Consider the following 22,007-nt stretch of genomic DNA (forward strand, 5'->3'; position numbering starts at 1 on the left):
AACTGCAAGCTGCGGCTGGGCCCTGAGCAGGCCCAAGCCAGGATGGGCCGCCCCTGCCGCTGTGGTACAAATATAGAAAGCTGAAAAGTGGAACAGCAGCTTCAGCAGAACAGATCCTGCGCCGTGCTCAGGGAGGGAGGAGCAGGGACCTGAACAGCTTTATCCATACATGGTTGCTGAAAGGGGGCCACCAGTGAAAGCCCAGTTAACTCACACACATGCACTGTGTTCACATGCTGCAGACAAAAAACAGAAACACGCAGGCTGCTACTTGAAGGTTTGAGATTCTATTTCAGCCAAGGAACCTCCCAATAATTTCAGTCACTTATACACCAAGAATTCCTCTGCCACAGTTGACAGAAAAGACACTGTGAACACTTTAGTAGGTCAGAGTCTTACCAGATCAGCAGCAGCCACCACAAGGTTTAATTTATCATTTAAATTCTGGAATTTAACATGCAAAAAAGGTTATTCTGCATCTGTGTGAAGGCCCTTCAGCTGGTGTCTTCAGAATCAAAGTCTCACTCCAACTCTCAGACTACGTTTTGGGTCTCTTGATCTCTTCTGATTTACAAGTTAAAATAAATCCTGGTATAACTTTTACAATGCATAACTTTTAAAATGAATTTCCCAGGATGCTGGCTTATACAATCAGACATCAAATGTTTATGTTCTAAAAATTACTCTGCTTGGAACAATTCATTCACATTCATCTCAATGTAAAGTACATATGAAAAGTTTCATTTGTGGCCAGAGTGAACTCTCCACAGATAAGAAATGCATGGTTTAAAAAAAAAAAAAAGGGTGGCGGGGTGGAGGGGCCAGAAAATGTAAGAAATGCATTGTTGATGGCCTCAAAAATTCTGTACTTTAGCTCTCAATGAATCAACCAATATTTAGTGTGCATTTGAATATCTTTGACGACAAAACACTTGCTAAGTCACCCAGTCATGAAGGGGAGCTCTGGAGAAGACAGAATTGCCTAGCTCCTCTCTATCACTGAAATGCCTGCTTTACGTGAGTGCACAATCCTCCAGCTTATGGGACATAAATACTCAAACATACTGGGTAGCACCCCAGCAAAATGCTTTTCCTAAAACTCAAAAAAGGAAAATCCTTCAAATCCTTAAAACCAATTGGTCCACAATAATTACTTACTTTACTATATTTCATAGGCAAACTAACCATTTGAAATCTTCTCTGTGCCTTTTGTACATAATTCAGTACTGATGAGCAAAAGGCCCAATCACAGATAAACTGATCTCTCAATTTCACCTCCCAGATCTCCTAGTGCAAGGCAGAGCCTTGTCCACACCCTGTTTGATGTGCTTGAAAAAGAGCACAGCAGGATTCCAGCAGTAGAAGCATTCCAGCCATGTCCCACAAAACACAGATGTGCAATGTTCAACGTTTTATTTAAAATCTCTTAGCTGTGTTGGTGGCTTATACATTTAATTTATTCTGACCAGGCCTGTTACAGCAACTTTGATTTCCCAAAACGTAGCGTACTGTGGACTAATATGCTACTTTCTGGATGACATCACAGCTTTAATTATCCATTAGGATTACTTATGTAAAAATAAACACAATGCAAAACATCACAACCATATAAACCAAGGGTGATTAAAGTAGATAACCACAAAACCAACATGGCTATACACACCTATAGTTTCGCCTTTGGCAAGTCATTTCTTTCCTGATACCCACAGTCTCAGGTGAAAAATGGCATTGGGCCAGATCAGGAGTCTGTGTTTAGGGTCCACAGACCTACAGAATTCCTGGGTATTTCATTGATTCCATAAACTTCACTATATTATGCGCAAAATTTTACATATATATGCAAAATAAATTTATGTACTTAAATTGTATTTGTAGGGAAATAGTTCTATAGCTTTTTACCAGATTATCAAAGGGGGTATATGATGCAAAACAGGTTTAAGAATCAAAGACCAAACAATATAAAGTTTGTTACATCTAACATCCTGTCATCTCCTCTTCTACTTCCTAGTCCAAAAAGAAGGGAATCTTCATGACTAAACCTAGTCAAGAATAAACAAGTCACCCTGGCCAAGAAATTATTCAAAATAATATATTCCAATTCAAGTGGAATCTTAATTGTTTTAGATGACAGACTAACATCCTAATTCTTTTTAAAAAATTCTCAAGCTACTGTAAATCAACCATACCTCAATTACTAAAAAAAGAAGTCTAGTACAACAATTGGCTTAGGAAAAGCAACTTTTTTTTCTCCCTAAGCGAATTTTACCACCACAGCTTATCACAGGAGCCTTACGTGACAGTGGAATCCGGTAGATATGCTTAGGGCTGTCCCACTAGACAGCTCCTCTCTTACCAGGCATACTGTTGTTTCTAAGAAGGCAAGGCTTCCAATTTCCTACTTCTAATTCCATCCTGTAGCAAAGTAACAGGAGACAGACAGGGAAAAAACTAGAGCCTGGAAGATTGGAATAAAGGAGACTGATAACAGAAAAACAAAGAAGCTACCCATCCTGTCAGCAAGAGGTGATACCTGACAATGGAGACTGACGAAGATCTCAATTTGTAAAATGTGTATCAGACCAAAGAAAAAGCCAGCCTACCTCCAAGACAATAAAAGAAAAAAAATGCGTCTGTTACGGAACCATTTAAGCCTAAAATGTTTAGGTTCTCATGGCAACCGAAGTCATCACACTGCACATACTGTATATAAAGCACATATTTAGAGGCTTAACTAGTAAACTCAAAATGTGACATATGTGCAATGTGGGCGACAACATTATTCTGGGAACTTTAACTTTAAAATCTTCCAACTTTTATTTTGCAGCCTCAAAGATGATATAATAGAGTCAACTATGCAGAAGGTGCAAGCTCAAGAAAGAGGTACCAAGAAGACAAACAGAAGCAAAGAGATGAAAGACACGAAAAAGCAGGCTATCAGAAAGTTTCCGAACATGGCTCTTCCCCACTGTGAATCAACCTGTAAATGGAGGCTTAAAAAACAAGATTGCCAGCAAGGACACGTATCAGGACAGCATCTGGGACAGGCTTTAATGTGGGCCCAGTCAAAAGAGGACACGGCCAGAGAGCGGACCACTCTGTGAGAGCGGCACTGACTGCAAGGCAGCCGGGAGAGGCCGGCCCTCTCTCTCGGTTTCAGGGGCTCATGGGATACGGCTATTGAGAGTTAAGGAACGTCAGAGCCAAGAGGACGGCTGTGGATATGGGAGCAGAGACAAGGACCATGCCTCAAGAAGGAGGGAAAAAGGGAGAAGGCAGCCTTTTATGTCACACCTCTCCTCACTAAGGAACCAAATAAAGACGCAGCATCTAGTTTTCTCATCTAGCAAATGACCCGTGGGAGGGATACCCCCATTTATTTGCCCACAGGAATGCCATACATTTCTTTGCAAAGACCTTAAAACCATGACTTCCATGCCACTTCTGTTAGGGTTAAATTACTCCTACTTTTTAACAAGAAAACAGATAAAAACAGTTTAGGTAAGGTACACAAACAATATCTCGTCAGAGCAGTTCACAGATATGCCCATTTTCCCCCTTAACTCAAGGTAAGAACTTCTAAAATGAGACACTGAACTTGCATGACTGATTAACAATTAAAAATTTACTACCACATGAAAAGGAGTGGTTACAAAAATAAATTATTTCATTATTTTTTTGAATCTGAACCTCTAAAAGCAAGAAAAGCAAAGGAAAATGGCATGGAATTTGGAGCGTGGACTCCAAGTCCCGCCCTGACCTACCACTTGATAGCTGGGTGCCCCATATAAGTTGCCCTCCTCACTGAGACTCCGACGCACGTTCTCTTGTCTGCAGCATGGCACAGAAGCAGCCCTCTCCCCCCTCTGAGTCCTCCTCCTCCTCTGCTCCCTTCTCTCTCATGCCCCGCCTTCCACCCTAAACATGGAGTCTAACAGCTAGTTTCTATCATTACACTGTAACTCAGCATACTTTCTTATCAAGAAAAACAGTATGATGAACTTTTATGCAAAAACTCACAGGTCACAGTAACAACCAGAACAACCAACAAAAATAATATGTTTTGGAGTAAATGAGGGGAAAGGGTACTGGGTTGAAGCTGGGACTAGATATGTCTCTCAGAGCCAGGCCGCACCTGCTAATGACTAAGATATTTGATTACCTTAATTATCTTGGCTGCATGACCAAGAGGTGCTGGTGGTCATGAAATCCCAGAACATTAAACATTCAGCCACATTTTCATTATAGCATTCTCTACTGTGTTGAAGTCAAGACAGCAAAAGACTGCCAACAGCATTTTCACTTTAATTTTCTGGTAAGACAAAAAGAAAAATTAACATTGGAGCCAAATTCTCCATTTTTAGACATGCTAAATTCTTCGAGGAAAAATTATCCATGGTTATAAGAAACTGAGATCATTTTTGTATACTTTATTAGAAAATACGTATTTATGCTTTGCTTAAAAGGTATTTAAAAAAAAAAACCTCAGGCTGATAATCTTACATGTTTACCTGTTACTACCCTTCCAGTAGTCAGGAAAGAAGAAAAGTGAATTAACAGCTGAAGCACTTGATGATGGGACACCAAATGACTGGCATACTGGGCAACAGTGAGATCCAGAAAACAGACCTGAAAAAAGCCTTTTTTGGTACATGCAATTAATAATTACCAAAATCATGTTGGTTTTGAATCTAAAACTCACTTCTGTGTAAATTAATCTACTCTAAACAATGACAGTAATGGTCACAAATGTACCCAAAAAAAAAACCCCACAAAACACCTTGCCTATTTAGCTTTTGCTTTTAAAGTACGTCCAGGCCTCCTGTGGGGCCTTCTGAGAACAGCAGAGCTCCTCAGTTCACCGTCATCTCACCTTATTAATAAGCACATTAACAAACACTTCAAACTGAATATAGCATTGATCATCTCTTCCCTCCCAGCTGTTAAAGGACTAGCTTGTTCCAAATATGGCATTATCTTTTCCACATTCTACGATTTAGACACGACATAATTCTTCAACGAATTATTCTGTCTTGTCATGACTGACAAGGATGACTTAAGTGGAGATAAACAGGCTAATGAAAAACATTCAGGTCTGATTTTCAATTGCTATTTTGTAAGGGAGAAAAACAAAGCTTATAGCTTTAAAATGGGAAAGCCATGTAAAACTATCTTCTCTTTGAAGTCAGGCAGTGGGGTTTTCACTAACTGGACAGGTAAACCCTAGCTGAGGGAAGAGGCAGAGGCCACCTGCTCAGGATGCAGTAGCAGGGATTCCTCCACTGGGTGGAAAACTTCCCTGCATGACCTCTAAGGTCTTTTCCTAACCTCAGAAACTAAGACTTGGTTTTTGAAAAGCAGAAGCAAAGCAAATGTGACGTGTAGGCAGAGACAGCAGAACAGCGCTGGAAAATTAGAAGCCATGGGTTGGAATCCTGCTTCCACTTCTATGCGAACTTAAGTAAGGCATTTCACTTTCCTCTTTGCAAAATGAAAGGCTGAGATAAGAAAATGAAGATCCTAACATTCTGAGCCTACGTCTTCCTCCTATGCCTGCCTCAGCCACCCACCACCTTCCCACTACTGCGCCTTACCATAATTAGGCAGCTTTTTAAAGCATCTGATTAATGGAACACAGAAATTAAAACCTTTAACTTTCTATTTCTGGCTTGTTGCAAATGTGCAACAGCATTTTACCAAGGAGTAGTTAATGCCACACAGTTCTTGATATACTGGCTTTTCTTTGAACTCCAGCGACAGTTACAGTGACAAGTTGTAAGCAAGGAGGTTGTTACTATGGGGACCCACTAGGATTCCCGGGGGTGGATCTGGCAGGCTTTTTCCCCTTTTGGTCAGAGCATTTTTTGATGGTGTGGATCTAGCAATTCAGAAAGCCTGATCTAATTTTTCTTCCGCAAGCTTCCTTTAAGAAATATAGCAGGTCTAAAAGGGTTATTTTTAAGTAGTTTGCCAATCCCATTATCACAATCTGTAATCCAGATTAATTCAGTAGTTTGCAAGCTTTAAAAAGAAAGGTGTGGGGGGGGGTCCTTCCCTGATGGCTCAGTGGTAAAGAATCAGCCTGTCAGTGCAGGAGACACAGGTTCAATCCCTGATCTGGGAAGAGCCTACATGCCATGGCGCATCTAAGTCCACGTGCTCCAGAACCTGGGAGCCGCACCTACTGAAGCCTAGGAGCTTTGTGTCTGGAGCCCTGGCTCCGGAGCAGGAGACGCCACCACAGGGAGAAGCCCATGCGCTGCAATGAAGACTGGGCCCAGCCAAAACTGAACACACCTTTTTTAAAAACAGACTATGTACCCAGAGGCTATTAAAAATGGCATGATAAAAACAGTAACGATAAACACTGGTGTCTTTCCATGATCATTTCCCATGGAGTATACAATTCTGACAAAATAGTAACTGTTTTAATGACACTCTTATGAGTTAAATATAGTCAAGTTTTAATCTCTCTATTCATACAAGCAAATAAACACAAGCCCACTGACGTCTCAATGACCTGTGTATGCTGTCATTTCTTCCAGATCACCGCACCGCGTGAGCTGTATTTAGTATTTCCCCATCAAGACTTCAAAGTTCTCCAAACCAAGATTCTCCTCAAGAAATTTCAGCTTCCCTACACGATTATGTCAGAAATACATCACACAAAATAATTATAAAACTAAAACTTATTATAAAATAAATCACACTGATCAGACCAGAACAGAGTTTAAATCGCAGGTCTGCCTCCAAAACTGCTGTGTATGGACAAAGGGAGATGAACTGTCACTCCCAGCTAAATATGTGCTGGGGCTCAGGTTCCCCTGAGACCCATTCTGTTAGAAGATACCTTAAGAAAGAAGATCATTTTACAAGGCTAATCTGTGGATCTGGTTTGATCAGAGAAGTGGAGCAGTCAGAATTCAGAATAAAACATTTCTCTATGTCTTACCTGGCCCAAAGCAAAGTTACACCAGACAAATTAACATTAATAAAAATAGCACTTGATTTCACAGTAATAATCTAAAACTTCAACTATTCTAGGCCTGATCCACAATTATCTTGAGAGCTACAAAGTACTTGAAACAAAGCTTAAGATGTGTCCCTGTGCTCATAAAAATCTTTCCTTGATCTCACACTAATAATTATTGAAAAACCTAAATATAAACACCACTAAGATAAAATGTGCTGAAACAGAATTCATCACCTAAAAAACAAATCACAAATTCACAAGTCTAAAGGGGGAAAAAAAAAAGACCTAAGGAAACAAGCTACAGTGTCAACTAAAAGTAAACAACAGGCATCAAGATATTCCTCAGAAACACTGCATCTGGTTGTGATATATTTACTCACCTAAGCTTGCCGGTAGCAGGTCCAAAAAGGTTATTTTTCAGCAGTTTCCCAATCCTATCTCCACAATCTATAACCCAAATTATTTCAGTAAAGAAGTTTGCAAGCAAAAAAAAAAAGAAGACGACTTGTATCCAGAGGCTATTAAAGAAACATGGCATACAATACAAACAATAATGAAATAGTAAACATGCTGTCTTTCCATGATCATTTCCCATAAACTTTAAATAGGAAGAACAAAGCCCAAAGCATAGTCTTTTTACATTAGTTTACTATTAGACATCCAGAGATAAAAAGAGATTCAGGTCATAGGACGTGAGAAGAGGCAAACTCTTGGGTGCTTTATTTGTTTTTACTACTGGTTTACAATTTCCTTGATTTTATTTTTAAATGCATGTCTTGGCCCAGAAAAGCAAGAGACCATAGACTGCCAACAGTATCAGATTCTCCTTTTCTTATTTTCTGGAACTACAGAAAACAGAGCCAGAATCCGGGTTGTCAAGGAGCCTTCTGATTCTGTCCAGGCAGTATACGGTGTGAGGTTTTAAGATACACAAAGGCTTTTATAGTACAAATCTCAGCCAACTTAAAGTTCTTTCAATGGAAAGTGGCTTATATTTTTCCCCCCAGAAAACTCTCTGGAGCTTTAAGGTACTGACAATTTTCAAAAAACAATGATTTAAAGAAATGGAGTCACAGAATTTCAGTCTTAAAAGTTTTCTTCCTATTTCTAATTCTTAGTACTGAACTGTCTCAAACATAAAATTGTCATTCGATATACAGTATTTCAATAAATATTTATCGATTACCTACTTTGTGCAAGGGGCCTATACCAGTAAGCACTCTGGACTGTGAAAATGTAAACTGCCTTTTATGGACAGCACCTAGTTCAATACTGCACACGCTACAGCACAGTACGAAGGCACAGCATTATTTAGATTGTATTATCAACAACTGGGGCTTCAGTATAAAATAATGACTTTCAGCTTTTCCTACCATGCACATCTATATACCTTCCTGGCTGTATACAAATCCACATTTCTTTTTAACTCCTGTTTTAATAGTATAGAGGAATGTTGCATTTCTCTGGTGTAAAGTCTGTCAAAAGAAACCAAGTGATCGCAGGAAGAAAAAGAAATCAAATTAGAAGCATTAAACTGTCTTTCTCAGAGCTTCCCTCTCCCCCTCATTAACATTTCTCAGAGAAAAACACCACTGTGATGCTCCCATTACAGACCATTCATGAAGTTCCTAACTGAGCTGAGGTCAGACAGGCTCCATCAACTGGGCACACGGCCACTCAACATTACCCTTTGTTTAGAGTCTCAACTGCCGTTCAGCCCACATTATTGTGTCCCACTCAAGTCCATCAACTTTCTTAAAAGAGGAAACAATTAGGAAACAGGCAAATGTATTACTTAACGAGAAAATGAGGAAAGGGTCTAATTCACATGCCTCACAGAAACTCTTTAGAAATGATGGCTCACTTTAAATTTCCTATCTTAAACAGCAGTATTACTTTATTATCAGTCTTACATGCTTAAGGGGGAGTTGTAAACAAATAATTATTAGAAACTTGGTTTTAAAAAAAGCCCAAGCCCTCAATCTTGAGCTGGCAAAGCACCAGAGAAAAGCACTCAGCACCAGAAGGGACAGCACAGATGCATGCCTACACTACACAGGTGGAGAAGCCAAAACCCCAAGCAGCCTGTGGGGAGCAGGGCGGGGGTTGGAGGGGAAAGGGCAATATCCCAAAGAGCCATGATCCTAGCTGGGCGTGACTATCCTAAAATTCAAATGAATTTAAGAAATGTTAGGCAGAGCTCTGCAGTAGGCATCTTCGTCAAAGCTCTTTTGGTTATAATTAAGGAGAATTTCCTCCAAACTAGCTTAAGCACAAAAGGCACTGCCTGAAAAGACAGGACCCAAAGGCAGGAAGTGTGACGGGGCCACACCTGGCAAGCCTTTATATACCAGGCGTCTATTCCCCACGGGTCTCCTGCCTGTCTCTCATCTCTGCTGCATCTTACCCACGCCCCGGACTGGCCTCCCTGCTCCCACAGACATAAGCCTCCATGTGGCAGTACCCTCGCATCTGCTCATCTGTTTCAGGTTCTCTGAATTCAGGTGGACGTTTTTGTTCCCTGAAGACATGAGTCTCAGTTCCAGTCTCACGTTCCTAGGAGAAACTGCTTTGCCCAGCTTGGGCTCAGTGCCTGCTCGCAGTCCCGTAAACTGTTAAAGGGCGGGCTGGGTCACCGGGTGTGGTGAGGGCAGGGACTGCATGCCCAACTCCTCAGAAGCAGGGTAACACACTAAATAAGCAAGAAGGCAGTCTGCATCCTCAAAAAAAAATAAAATAAAATCTCACTGAAAAAATATATTAATACTAAACACTATCCGAGGATACACTACAGAATGAATGGACAGGAACAGCTCCATGACAAAGATCAGCTGTGCACTAAATGACAAACGCAAACAGAACCATGCTCAGGGAAGGGCTGAGGAGCACAAAATGCAATGCCTGCTCCTCTCGCTCTGCCATAAATCTGAGAATTACGAACCTAAGAAACAGTCTTTTACCACATAAATATCTTCTGTGAAATATCCTAGTTGAAAGCCTGCTGTAAGGCTTAAACGGACTATATGACCACAAAACAGTACTGTTTCCAAGTGCCATAGTGACCCGCCAGCTGACAAATGTGGGCTACGCATTTTCAAGGTGCTTGTCACCAAGCGTGACTTCCTTTCAGTCCTGGACCCCCTGAGATTCTCGCTCAGGCAGCCGATAGGACAGCACAGGTGTCTCTCACTGGTAAACTCCCCCCCAGCCTAGCATGGTTAACAGCATCACAGAGGCAACTCAGGCCTAGCTGGGTGACAGTAGTGTGGGGGAGGGGACTGGAGCAGAAAAGAGGAATGTTTCCCACACACAAAAGCTATAAGCACAAAAAGACTGGGAAAAGCCTAAATTATTTGTACAAAACAGAAACTAGCAAAAACTTAACAGATGTCCAAAAAATACTGGGTTAAAAAAGACAGCCTACTCACAGTAGTCTATTAGTTACCCTACATTACCACCAAAATGTCACACATTCCCACATGCGAGAGCTTGCTTCAATCTCACAAGAAACAAAAGGGTAAAAGGAACAATGAGAAAGTGGTGACAGTTTCTAATTTACTGATTCCTTTGCTAAAGAGTAACAATGTTATGCAAATGAAAACTACAGACCTATGAAAATGAACCGTCTAACACTGTAAAGTCGAACAGCTTCAGAACCAAAACACTTCATTTTTCTATAATCCCCAAACTAAAGACATTTCCCAATCTGGGAATAAAATTTCAATGCAGTTTCAATGTCAGGGGAAAGTGATATTTAACTCCATTTTTTCAAAGCTGAACACAGCCATGGAGGTCAGAAAAAGCTAGCGAACAGTTCTTTCTAAAGCCACACTCCTAACATACAAACACATCCCAAAAGAGGCATATTAAAATCAATTAATTGAGATCCACTAGATCTCACTGCCGCGTCCAAACCAGAACTCACCATTCCTCTTCATATTTTCTGCCACATTTTCTAAGTGAAGTAAAAGAAAAATCAAAATGTTACAACTCAAATGCTGTTCTAAAAGTGAATCCAATTCTTGTAAAGTGGGGGAAAGGTCAGCTGATTGAGGGTTACATCAGAACTTCACAAAGTTCTAAGAATTAAAATGCTTTAAAATCATTTAACGTAAGATATTTTATACTCGGTCTCCCCAAACTAGACTTTCTCATCTCTTGAGCATACAGTCTAATTTTAATGTAACTTATGAAATTCATGTTCTCTGTATGAAAATTTAAAAACAATGGCAAGTATGAAGAATAGAAAAACTGCTCATGTCCCAATGCCCAGAAAACACTTTGGTATTTATCCTTCTAGCCTGTGAGGTAACATGTTTGAAGAATTAAAGATTTCCTTAGCAGAAAGAATGTGTTAAGTTAATGTGGAGTTCATGGATATAAAACACTCTTGAAAAATTTTACAGGTCTGGAACTCAAAGAAGTTAAAAATAAATTTATGCTCATGGCTTCTACAGCGTAGCAGGTTAAAAAGTAACTACAGAACATGGGAATTCCCTGGTGGTCCAGTGTTTAAGACAGTGCTTTCACTTCAGTGGGCCCAGGTTCGATCTCTGGCTGGGCAACTGCAACTAAAATCCCACAGGTTGCAAGGTGCACCCCCCTCAGAAAACCCAAACTAACTACACAACAGTTCTGTTCATTAACTCTGTCAGGAAACTTTAAGGAGACTCCAACTGCCAATTTCAAGGCAAAGACAAGTTACAATTACAAAGATCTCATCAAGAAAGCTGTCTTCAGTAAATTTGTAATTTAGCTTTTTAAATTGGAGTATAGTTGATTCACAGTGTTAGTTTCAGGTGTACAGTAAAGTGATTCAGTCATACATATATAGCTATAATTCTTTTTCAGGTTCTTTTCCTTTGTATACTCTTACAAAATATTGAGTAGAGTTCCCTGTGCTATACAGTAGGTCTTTGGTGGTTATCTATTTTAAATATATAGTAGTATGTACATCGGAGAAGGCAATGGGAAGCCACTCCAGTACTCTTGCCTAGAAAATCCCATGGATGGAGGAGCCTGGTAGGCTGCAGTCCATGGGGTCGCTAAGGGTCGAACACAACTGAGCAACTTCACTTTCACACATTGGAGAAGGAAATGGCAGCCCGCTCCAGTGTTCTTGCCTGGAGAATCCCAGGGACGGGGGAGCCTGGTGGGCTTCTGTCTATGGGGTCACACGGAGTTGGACACAACTGAAGTGACTTAGCAGCAGCAGCTCAGATAAGGATTCTTGATACAACAGTTTACTAAGCAAACAGCTACAACCAATGAACTCTTTCATCTCTCTGTTCAGCTGCTCAGTTGTGTCTGACTCCTTGTGACCCCATGGTTCAACACACCAGGCTTCTGTCCTTCACCGTCTCCCAGAGTTTGCGCAAACTCATGTCCATTGCGTCGGTGATGCCATCCAAGCATCTCATCCTTTGTCATTACAACTCTAAATATTAGAGTCCACCCTCTCTACAAGCCTAAAACTAGTTATCTGTAACCAGGTGTCCCTAGAGCAAATACAGTAATATACTCATTTGTATTTTTCAGTTTTCTATGAACACAGAAGACTCCCTATTAACAAACTGCACGTGAAGTACACAAAGTGAAGATGATAGGAAACCACGTTACTCAAGCATTCCACAGGGAACAATGAGCTAAAAGTTTCTACAGGAAAGGATGTTCTTCCCAGCAAAACAATTCAGATGCACAAATTAGACTTTGGGAAACAATCTTACTCCTAAGCCACAGTGAACAAAGGAAAGTGTGCAACAGAACACACCTGAGAGGGGAGAGCGGAAAGGAGCGCTGGCAGCAGCTGCTGTCTCTGGGGGCACACCGAGCCATTTTAACTGCATCTTTTACATGGCTTCACCGCATACTGACCAACGAATAAGCAGTAGGCCCATGTTTACAGATGAAGAAGGGAAACAGCATTATCAGCACTGTACTGGGCACTACTCAGTGCCTTGCTTAAGTTATCTCAATTAATTCTCACATTACCACTCCAGGTGATCTCCATTTTAAAGATGGGGGGAGCGCCCAGAAATGTTACGGTCACACAGTGATATTACCAATTTAAGGCCCAGAGCTGGAGGTGTCAAACCTACCCCTGCCAGGCTCTGCTCATAAACCCTATTCAAGTCACTTCATTCTTTCAAACCACAGATTTCACATCAATTTTATTTTTTTTTTTATCATGTTCTACCTCATTCCACAAAAAGCTGGAATACTTAGAATTACTACTACTGAGACTGTGCTCGAGAGCATGGGAGCTGCAACTACTGAGCCCACGTGCTGCAACTACTGAAGCCTGCAAGACCTAGAGTCAACAAGAGAATCTATGGCAATGAGAAGCCTGCACACCTCAACTAGAGAGTAGCCCCTTCTCACTGCAACTAGAGGGAAGCCCCTTCTCACTGCAACTAGAGGGAAGCCCCTTCTACTGCAGCTAGAGTCGCCCCCTCTTACTGCAGCTAGAGAATAGCGCATGCAACTGTGAAGACACAGCACAGCAAAAAGTAAAAGACCCACACACAAAAAGAAAAGATCAAGTCACATGAATACACACACAGATACACTCTGGTACTTATATAGAAATATTTTAAAGAAAATCATAATATTAAAGCATTCTAGTCATCAAAGTCACACCAATTTTAAAAACTCAAAAATCCTAGAATCAAATCTCAATTATGAGATTAATTCTCCACGTTTTGTTAAAAAATTTCTTGTTTTGGAATATAGTCAATATTTAATAACTATAAATGGGGTAAAACCTTTAAAAGTTGTGAATCACTATGTTGTACATCTGAAACATATAATACTATATACATCAACTACACCTCAATTAAAAAATTAGTATAAAAACTTTGTTTTGTATTTTACTTGCTCTTTGAACATTTCAGCAGGCCATAACACCTCTAGGAAGAGGTGTGCAGGTAAATACAAGGTTATATTAATAGCAATCAACTAGCAGAATTTGTAAGTTCTGCTAAGAAGGCCTACATATAAAGTTAATTTTTATTTCAAACATATAGAGAAATACTTGAACTTCCATGATACAGTCTACTTCTAATTATTACCAAAAATAATCAAGAATCAAGGAATAATTCTGAACAAAAAAATGGTTCATATTGTTTGAAAGAGAGAAATATAAGGGGCTTTCCTGGTGGTTAAGTGGTTAAGAATCTGCTTTGCAATGAATGGGACACCCGTTTGATCCCTGGACCAGAAAGACCCCACATGCCTCAGAGCAACTAAGCCCATGCACCACAATTAGTGGGTGCTCTGGAGCCAAAACTATCAAAACCCGTGTGCCCAAGAAACCATCCTCGGCCACTGGGAAAGCCACAGCAACAGATGCCCACCCACCAGAATTAAAGAGAGCCCTTGCTCTCTCCAGCTGGACAGCCTGAGCGCAGCAACTGTGACCTTAAATAAATCATTAAAAAAAAAAAAAAAGAGGTATATAAATTCCTTGCTAACACTACAATAAAATCCCATGCATCAAGTACTGGGAGGCCTGTAATACTTCTTTAGGACAACAGAGTTAACCAAATAAAACTTCCAGTTCATCTCATGTCCCAAGAATTAATATTAATCACACTCCTTTTGTTAGTGGAGAAGAAAAATGGAGTTGGCGGCTACGTCCAAAAAGCAAAGAGGAAAAGTAGACAGTCAAGCAGCTCCAAATCAGTTATGAACCTCCAAAAATATAAGGAAAAGCTCACCTTAAGAAGAAAGTCTTTTATCATAAGAATACTCTGAATATACAGAAACAAACTCGGAGGCTTCTGATAACCTTCAGAAGGCTCTTATCCTTAAAGTATTCATTATTAATTCTAAGCAGGCCATTAAATGCCGGGTTTATAGACTTTACCTCTACACAATATGGGATACCTGGCTATTGGTCCACTCCTGTAACAAAAAGCACTCATATAATAGTTACACAGCAACAACAGAAACTTGCCTTTTCCTTCTCTTCATGCGATACGTTTTCTGTACATGTTAATCAGAAATTAGAAATGATGCTGACAACTGGGACCTGACAGTGTGCGATCCCACTGTTACATACTTTTAAGCACACTGATGTGTTTCAATTTTTTCAAACATCTGAGGGAGTCTGTGGACATCCCCTGTAATTGGCAATTCCCATGAAGAGCAAGCATTCTAACCAGCTCAAGAGCCTTGGAGCACCAAGAGAGGGCAAGATGCCAAGATGAAGGAGCTGTCCCTGACTTCAACCACAGAAAGTCCTCATACCTGCTACACACGGTGAACCTGGAAAACCGTGCTACAGGAAATAAGCCAGACTCAAAAGGATACATACTGCACGATTCCAATTACATGAAATAGCCAGGACAGGCAAATTCACAGGGACAGAGAGTAGACCAGAGGTTACCAGGGGCTAGGAGGAGGGAGCAAAGGATGGTTATTACTTAACGGTTACAGATTTTCTGCTTGGGTCGAAGAAAACACTTTGGAAATAGATGATTGCACAACATTGTGAATGTACTTAAACTGCACTGTACTCTTAAAATGCGGAGAGCTCCCTAGCGGCCTAGTGGTGAGGATTTTGGGCTTTCACTCTTGTGGCCCCTGTTCAACTGCTCTTCGGGGAACCGAGATCCTGCAAGCCAACTGACATGGAGCAGCCAAAAAAAAAAAAAGGTTAAAATGGCCTAAACCTAAACCTATAAAACTCGTAGAAAAAAACAGGGGATAAGCTTCAGGGTACTGGACTGGGTAGTGGTTTCTTGGATGAGACACCAAAAGCACAGGCAACAAAAGCAAAAACAAATGAGACTCCATCAAAGGACACAAAAGAGTGAAAAGGTATGGGAGAAAGTATGTATAAATCATATACATCTGTTAAGGGGTTAATATTCAGAGTAAATTAAGAACTTCAACTCAAAACCACCAAAAATTTTTTACTTTTTTAAATGGGTGAAGGACGTCAACAGACATTTCTGCAAAGTTGATACAGAAATGGTCAACAAGCATATGAAAAGATGTTGATCGTTAGTGAGAAACGCAAATCAAAAACACAGTGAGTGCTCACACCCGTTAGGATGTCAACTGTCAGAGAAGAACCCTGGCAGTCCGGTGGTGAGGACTCTGTGCTTCAGCAAGGGGGCAGAGTTCAGTCTCGGGGGGAGGACTAAGATCCTGCATGCCCCATGGTGTGGCCAAAAAGAGAAGGAAAATGCTGGGGAGCACGGGGAGATACATGAACTCTGGTGCACTATCTGTGGGATGGTGAAACACTGCAATCATTGTGGAAAACAGTATGGAGGCTCCTCAAAAAATGAAGCACAGAATCACCATTATGATTCAGCCAATTCACTCCCAAGTATTATCCAGAAGAATTGAAAGAAGGATCTCAAAGAGATATCTGCACATCCATGTTCATAGCAGCACTAATCATAATGGCCCAAAGGTGGAAACAACTTATGTCCATCGACCAATAAATGGACAAACTGTGGTATACTCACATAACAGGTTACTCAGCCTTTAAAAAGACATCCTGCCACGTGCTACACCGGGGATGAACCTTAAAGACACTCTAGTGAGTGAAAGAGCCCAGCCACAAATAGCCAAACACTGTGTGATTTCACTTATACATCAAAAAGTCGGCAAATGCACAAACGTAGTAAGCAGAATGGCAGTTATGAAAAGGCTGGAGTGAGGAGAAGAGGAAGAAACCAGGAGTTGTTTAATGGATATATAGTTTCAGATTTAGAACATGAAAAAGTTCTGGAGATCTATTTTCCATTAATATGAATGTACTTAATGCTAGGGGCTTCCCTGGTGGCTCAGTGATTAAACAACCCTCCTCTCTGCAGAAGATGTGGGTTCGATCCCTGGGCTGGGAAGATCCCCTAGAGGAGGAATCGGCAACAACCCACTCCAGTTTTCATGCCTAGGAAATTTCATATACAGAGGAGCCTGGCAGGCTATAGTCCATCTGGTTGTAAAAGAATCGGACACCACTTGGCAATAACAACTTAATGCTACAGAACTGTCAGGATGGTTAACTTTCAGGTTATATACTTTATGCCACATTAAAGAAAAACGGTTAAAATGGCAAAACTGTGTTATATTTTACAACTTATTTAATGTAATATACTAAAACTACGAAATTGTATAGTGTGTGTTACATCTCAATAAAGCTGTTAAAAAAAAAATCAGAGGAAACAGAGTTTAACCAAACTCTATCATTTGTTGGTTTAAGAAAAAGAGAGCAATTTGTTGGAAGTACCCAGATCCTGGAGCTCAGAGAGGATCCCATGCTTCTGCTTCCTCCAACTTCTTCACCCCAGCCTCCAGGTGACAGCCCTTTTCTTTCCCTCTCCAAAGCACATCACCACCACCTTCTAACCTCCCAGTTCCTTACTATGTATTATGTCTGGCTTCACAGGAAAGTTAAGTTAAAGAAGCTACAGTGGCAGTCACAGGAAAGGGCACAGAATTCAAGACTCAGATTCTACGTTGAGCAGCAGAGCCAAAATATTAAAAAAAAAAAATCATGCAGTAGACAAACAATAAATGTCAGGTCTCTGCCCTTCCTCTCCTCTCCCTCCAGCCCAGCATGTTTAAAAGAGCAAATTCTCAGCTCCCGTGCTGGGATAGCCTCTGGCCTAACTCACATGTGCCGGAGCTATAAAACAGAGCATCATTTAATATGTAGTTGTTAATGCCTATCACCTATTATTAAATCCTAAAAACACATCACAAAACTATTAACTAGGATAAGCCTGTTTTGATAGAATAATAAACTTTTCTACTGCACATAAAAAAAGATAGTGAGATAAAGACTGCTGCTGCTGCTGCTAAGTCACTTCAGTCGTGTCCGACTCTGTGTGACCCCATAGACGGAAGCCCACCAGGCTCCCCCATCCCTGGGATTCTCCAGGCAAGAACACTGGAGTGGGTTGCCATTTCCTTCTCCAATGTGTGAAAGTGAAAGTGAAGTTGCTCAGTCGTGTCCGACCCTTAGCGACCCCACTGACTGCAGCCTACCAGGCTCCTCCATCCATGGGATTTTCTAGGCAAGAGTACTGGAGTGGCTTGCCATTGCCTTCTCCGGAGATGAAGACTAAATATTACCAATCACCTCGGGGTGGTGGAACTAAGGGTGACGCTCTCCCTTTCTGGCATGTCTACATTTTAATAATGAATCTGTAACTTCTGTAATAAGAAACATAACTGTCAGAAGAATAAATCATCCTAGTTTAAAATCTCACTGTCTGCCTCTGATACCACGTTACTGCACTGAAGCTGAACTGGTACCATCTGAAACAGTCATGATTCCTTACATTTTACAGATGAGAATGAACTGAGGCTCAAAGCAGAGACTTGGTCAAGGCTGTATGGCTAGTAACAGAGCAGGGATGACAATTAAGGCCTTCCAACTTCAAGTCCTTTCCGTTCCACCACATCTTAAAGAGCAGTTTGCATTACTGCTCATCATAAATATATATATATAAAATCTTTGTTGAAACTGTCCTAAGAGCAGGTGCTACAGAATCTTGGGCAAGTAACTTGGGAGAGCCTCGGTTTCCTCATCTGAAAAGTGAAGTGGTTGGAAAAGCTATTCTATCTCACCAACTCATCTAGACTCACCAGGGAATGGATTTTGTCTCGATATCAACTGAAGAGAAGAAAACCCCGTGGGCAAAAATGAATGAGTAGCTGGAAAGAAGTTGAGGCCTATGCTCTGGGTCAAGGGCCATTTTCAAAGGAAACAGGTGGTGGACAGTCAAGAGGAAAGAACCCGCTGGGGACACGATAAACTTCCTGGGTGAAGCAACAGCTGAAAGCTCCGGCTTAGCTTCCCTACCAGCAATGTTTCAATATGAGCTAACTTAGGAGGAGAAACCGCAGACTTATAAGTAAAGTCAGAAGAGTGTAACAACACAGCCGTAAGGGAGGGACCTGGAGCAGTAGTTTCTGCCCGCTATGGCAACTGGATTATTTTCCAAGTGGACTCGTGAATATTAAAGTGGAAAGAATCCTTAGTGGTTCTCAGAGACGACCGCTCCTCATCGAGAATTTCAGGAGAAACTGAAACTTGGCAATACCCCTAGGAGATATGTCACACTTGTGGAAAACAAGCCAAGCCGACACTTGTGGAAAAGGTGAGAGAATCCAACTAAAGCCTTTTCAACCTACAGAGCATCAAAGAAAGCGGAAAGACCTTTAGTAAGGGTGAAGATCTTGCAAAGGATTCATCGGGTATCTGTAACCTCTCACACTGCAAGCATTATAAAGCACTCCACGCTGTCTGACGCTACTATGCAGCCTTCGCACTCGAAGGTAATAAAAGTACAGCATTAACTCTGCTAGCAAGAAAAAGAAAAAAAAAGATTCCATTTTGCTAAAGCAGCCTCCTCCGACCAAAACCTTAGCACCTGCCCCTCCACTCCGGGGATGAGCCTAAACCAAGGACAAGCTGCTTTGAGCCTGGAGAACCGTCCTCAAGAATTAAAACATCCTGCCCGGAGAACAGCAACCGAAGAAGCCAGAAGCTTCAATTTCAAAAGCAGGTCCTTCAGCGAAGGAAGAAAGCTCCCGGGCGTGCTCTCGGCGCTCCCGGGTGCGAGAATCCGGCCCAGCTACTAGGCCATGACTGGGTGAGCACCTGACGTGGGGGGAGGGTGAACCAAGGCCCTAGCGGATCCGGGGCGAGGAACCGGGGGGCTCCCAGAGCTCCAGAGAGGCAGCGCGGCCCTCCAGAGGCGGGGGTCAGGGGGACACCCCACCCCGACCCCAAGGGTAAGGGCCGAAAAGAACACGTGGGGCGACAGGAGCAGGGAAGGGGTGTCCCGGGCAGGCAGCCTGGCTCCGGCACGGCGGCCGGGAAAAAGGAGGACGGAGCTGCCCTAGGGGCAGGGAGCCGAGCCCTCGGAGCCCCGAGAGGGAAGGCAAGGGGCGCGAGCAGAGGCGCCAGGCTACGAGGAGGGCGGGTCTCCCCGGGCGCCGGGGCACGCGCCGGGCCAGCGCGGCGGGACCCGGGCGGCGGAGGACCCGACACCGGGGAGAGGCCGCGGACCTGCCTCCGCGGGGCGCCCGGAGCGGCCGCGCCCTGAGGGGCCCCGTGACCCCGCGGGGCCGCCCGGGCCGGACCCGCCCCGCGGCGCCTCCCTCCTGCCCCTTTCCCTCCCACCCGCGCGGCCCGTTATCCCACGGAGGCCGCACTCACCAGCGGCCGCGCCTCAGCCCGCCGCCGCCTCAGCTGCTGCCTGCGCCTCCGCAGCCGCCGCCGCCGCCGCCTCGCCGCTGAGGCCGAGTCCCGGGGGAGCCGCCGCGTCCCGCCGCCGCCGCCGCTGCCGCCGCCGCCAGAGCAGAACACCCAAAATGGCGGCACTTCCGGCGCCTGCCGCCGGCGGGGCGGGCCGACGCGCGGGGGAGGGCGGCGGGGGGCGCGCCGGCGCGGGAACGCCCACAGCGCGGGCCGCGCGCCCGGCGCCGCAGCGCCCCCTCGGGCTGCGGAGTGGAGAAGCAGCCGCGCGGGGGCCCTGGGGCCTCGCGGGAGCCCTGCGCCCGGGGAGCGGCGCGGGCGAGCCTCTTTGTCTCGTCGCTCCGCTGGAGGGAAGACGCGGGGAAGACCCCGGCCTGGAAACTTGGAAGTGCTCGGCTCTGCGCCCCTCACTCACCGGAGTTCTGGACGAACTGGCGGGCGCCGACCTCTGCCTGGCGCTGCATATGCGCATAATAAAATACTTGATGAATGAATGGGTGAGTGAATGGGCTGGTGCTTGGCCAGCGCTGGGCACCTGACACACCCTCCTTTCTAACCCAGCCGATAAGCCACGGGCTCCGGGCCTTCCTTGTGTGCTGAGATGTGGACTCTAAGTGTATTGCAAGCTTTCAGAGTTAGACGAATGCCCTCTGGCAGGATGATCAGCTGGGTGAACTCACAACATTGCAAAAATCCTTGGAGCGCCAGGAAGCTCATAAGAGTTCTACTAAAAGACTGATTTTTCCAGCCCTAACCTGCTTCTCCCAGTGGAAAAAAAAATTTTTTTTTCTGTAACCAAGGCTAGGTTCCTGAAGACCTCCTTCAGAGTGACCCAGAAATCCCAGGATCTAGGTAGAATGCAAATAGTTCGATAGTTTGTCCCTTCTTTCGTTTGTTTAAAAGGTCAACGTCATTTTTTCCCACAAGTTCTACATCTTGTGGGACAGTAAAATGCAGAGAAAGAAAGAAAACTTAGTTCTGAGACCTTTTGGCCCCAACAATATGCAAATAACTCATGGGTTTACAAATGATTTCTCTGTAACATCTGGCTTCTCAGAGCAATAACCCTTCTACCCACAAATACTGATTATACCCTACCTTACCACAAAAAAAATAAGTGGACTCCCAAGCAGAGACCTCAAGGATTTTCCCATGTGTTGGAAGTACCTCTTTCCTCTCTTAGGGGGAAAAAAAATGTCACAGTACCACACAGATCTAAACAATTACCCCTTAAATTGTACACTACGAGATTTCCTAGTGGTATTGTGTAGTTTATCATTTTATATACATTTATAATGCTGATATTCAAACCAGGACATCAACCCTGAATATTCATTGGAAGGACTGATGCTGAAGCCGAAGCTCCAGTACTTTGGCCACCTGATGTGAAGAGCTGACTCATTGGAAAAGACTGATGCTGGGAAAGACTGAAGGCAGGAGGAGAAGGCCTAACAGAGGATGAGATGGGTGGATGGCATCACCGACTCAACAGACATGAGTTTGAGCAAACTCGGGGAGATAGTGAGGGCCAGGGAAGGCTGGCGTGATGCAGTCCATGGGGTTGCAAAGAGTCGGACAGGACTAGTGAACAACAACAAGTAATGCTGATGTATGATCCTCTTCTTGTTAATAGTTTTAGGTGTAATTTACTGAAACATCCTCCATTTATAGACCATTACATGAAGGTGGTCATATGTTGTTGTTCTTCAGTTGCTCCGTCATATGCACTACCACAATTATTTTTAAATTTGTCTCCCAGCTGCTGTAGACTGCAGAAACCTTTTAAGCAGAGAATCTTTTCTGTTC

The 22,007-nt window shown here is 43.1% G+C and overlaps 1 protein-coding gene across 24 annotated transcripts in view; it reads right to left on the reverse strand.

The window, feature by feature from the left end:
• Positions 1–20,316, reverse strand: part of CELF1 (CUGBP Elav-like family member 1) — a 70,380-nt gene extending 50,064 nt beyond the window's left edge. For 18 of the 24 annotated variants that reach the window (XM_088843327.1, XM_088843328.1, XM_088843313.1 and 15 more), the window contains exons 1-2: positions 20,163–20,299; positions 4,160–4,309 (exon numbers count right to left, since the gene is read on the reverse strand). The gene's annotated coding sequence lies outside the window, so the exon portion shown is untranslated. Of the gene's footprint in view, positions 1–4,159; positions 4,310–4,508; positions 4,654–20,162 lie in introns of those variants that run through there. The other 6 variants (XM_088843330.1, XM_088843329.1, XM_088843331.1 and 3 more) reach the window with 4 other exon arrangements.
• Positions 20,317–22,007: the final 1,691 nt, after the last annotated feature.

Source organism: Moschus berezovskii, chromosome 14, assembly GCF_049115385.1.
Source record: "Moschus berezovskii isolate FMDL1 chromosome 14, NW_MosBer_1.0, whole genome shotgun sequence".
NCBI lineage: Eukaryota > Metazoa > Chordata > Mammalia > Artiodactyla > Moschidae > Moschus > Moschus berezovskii.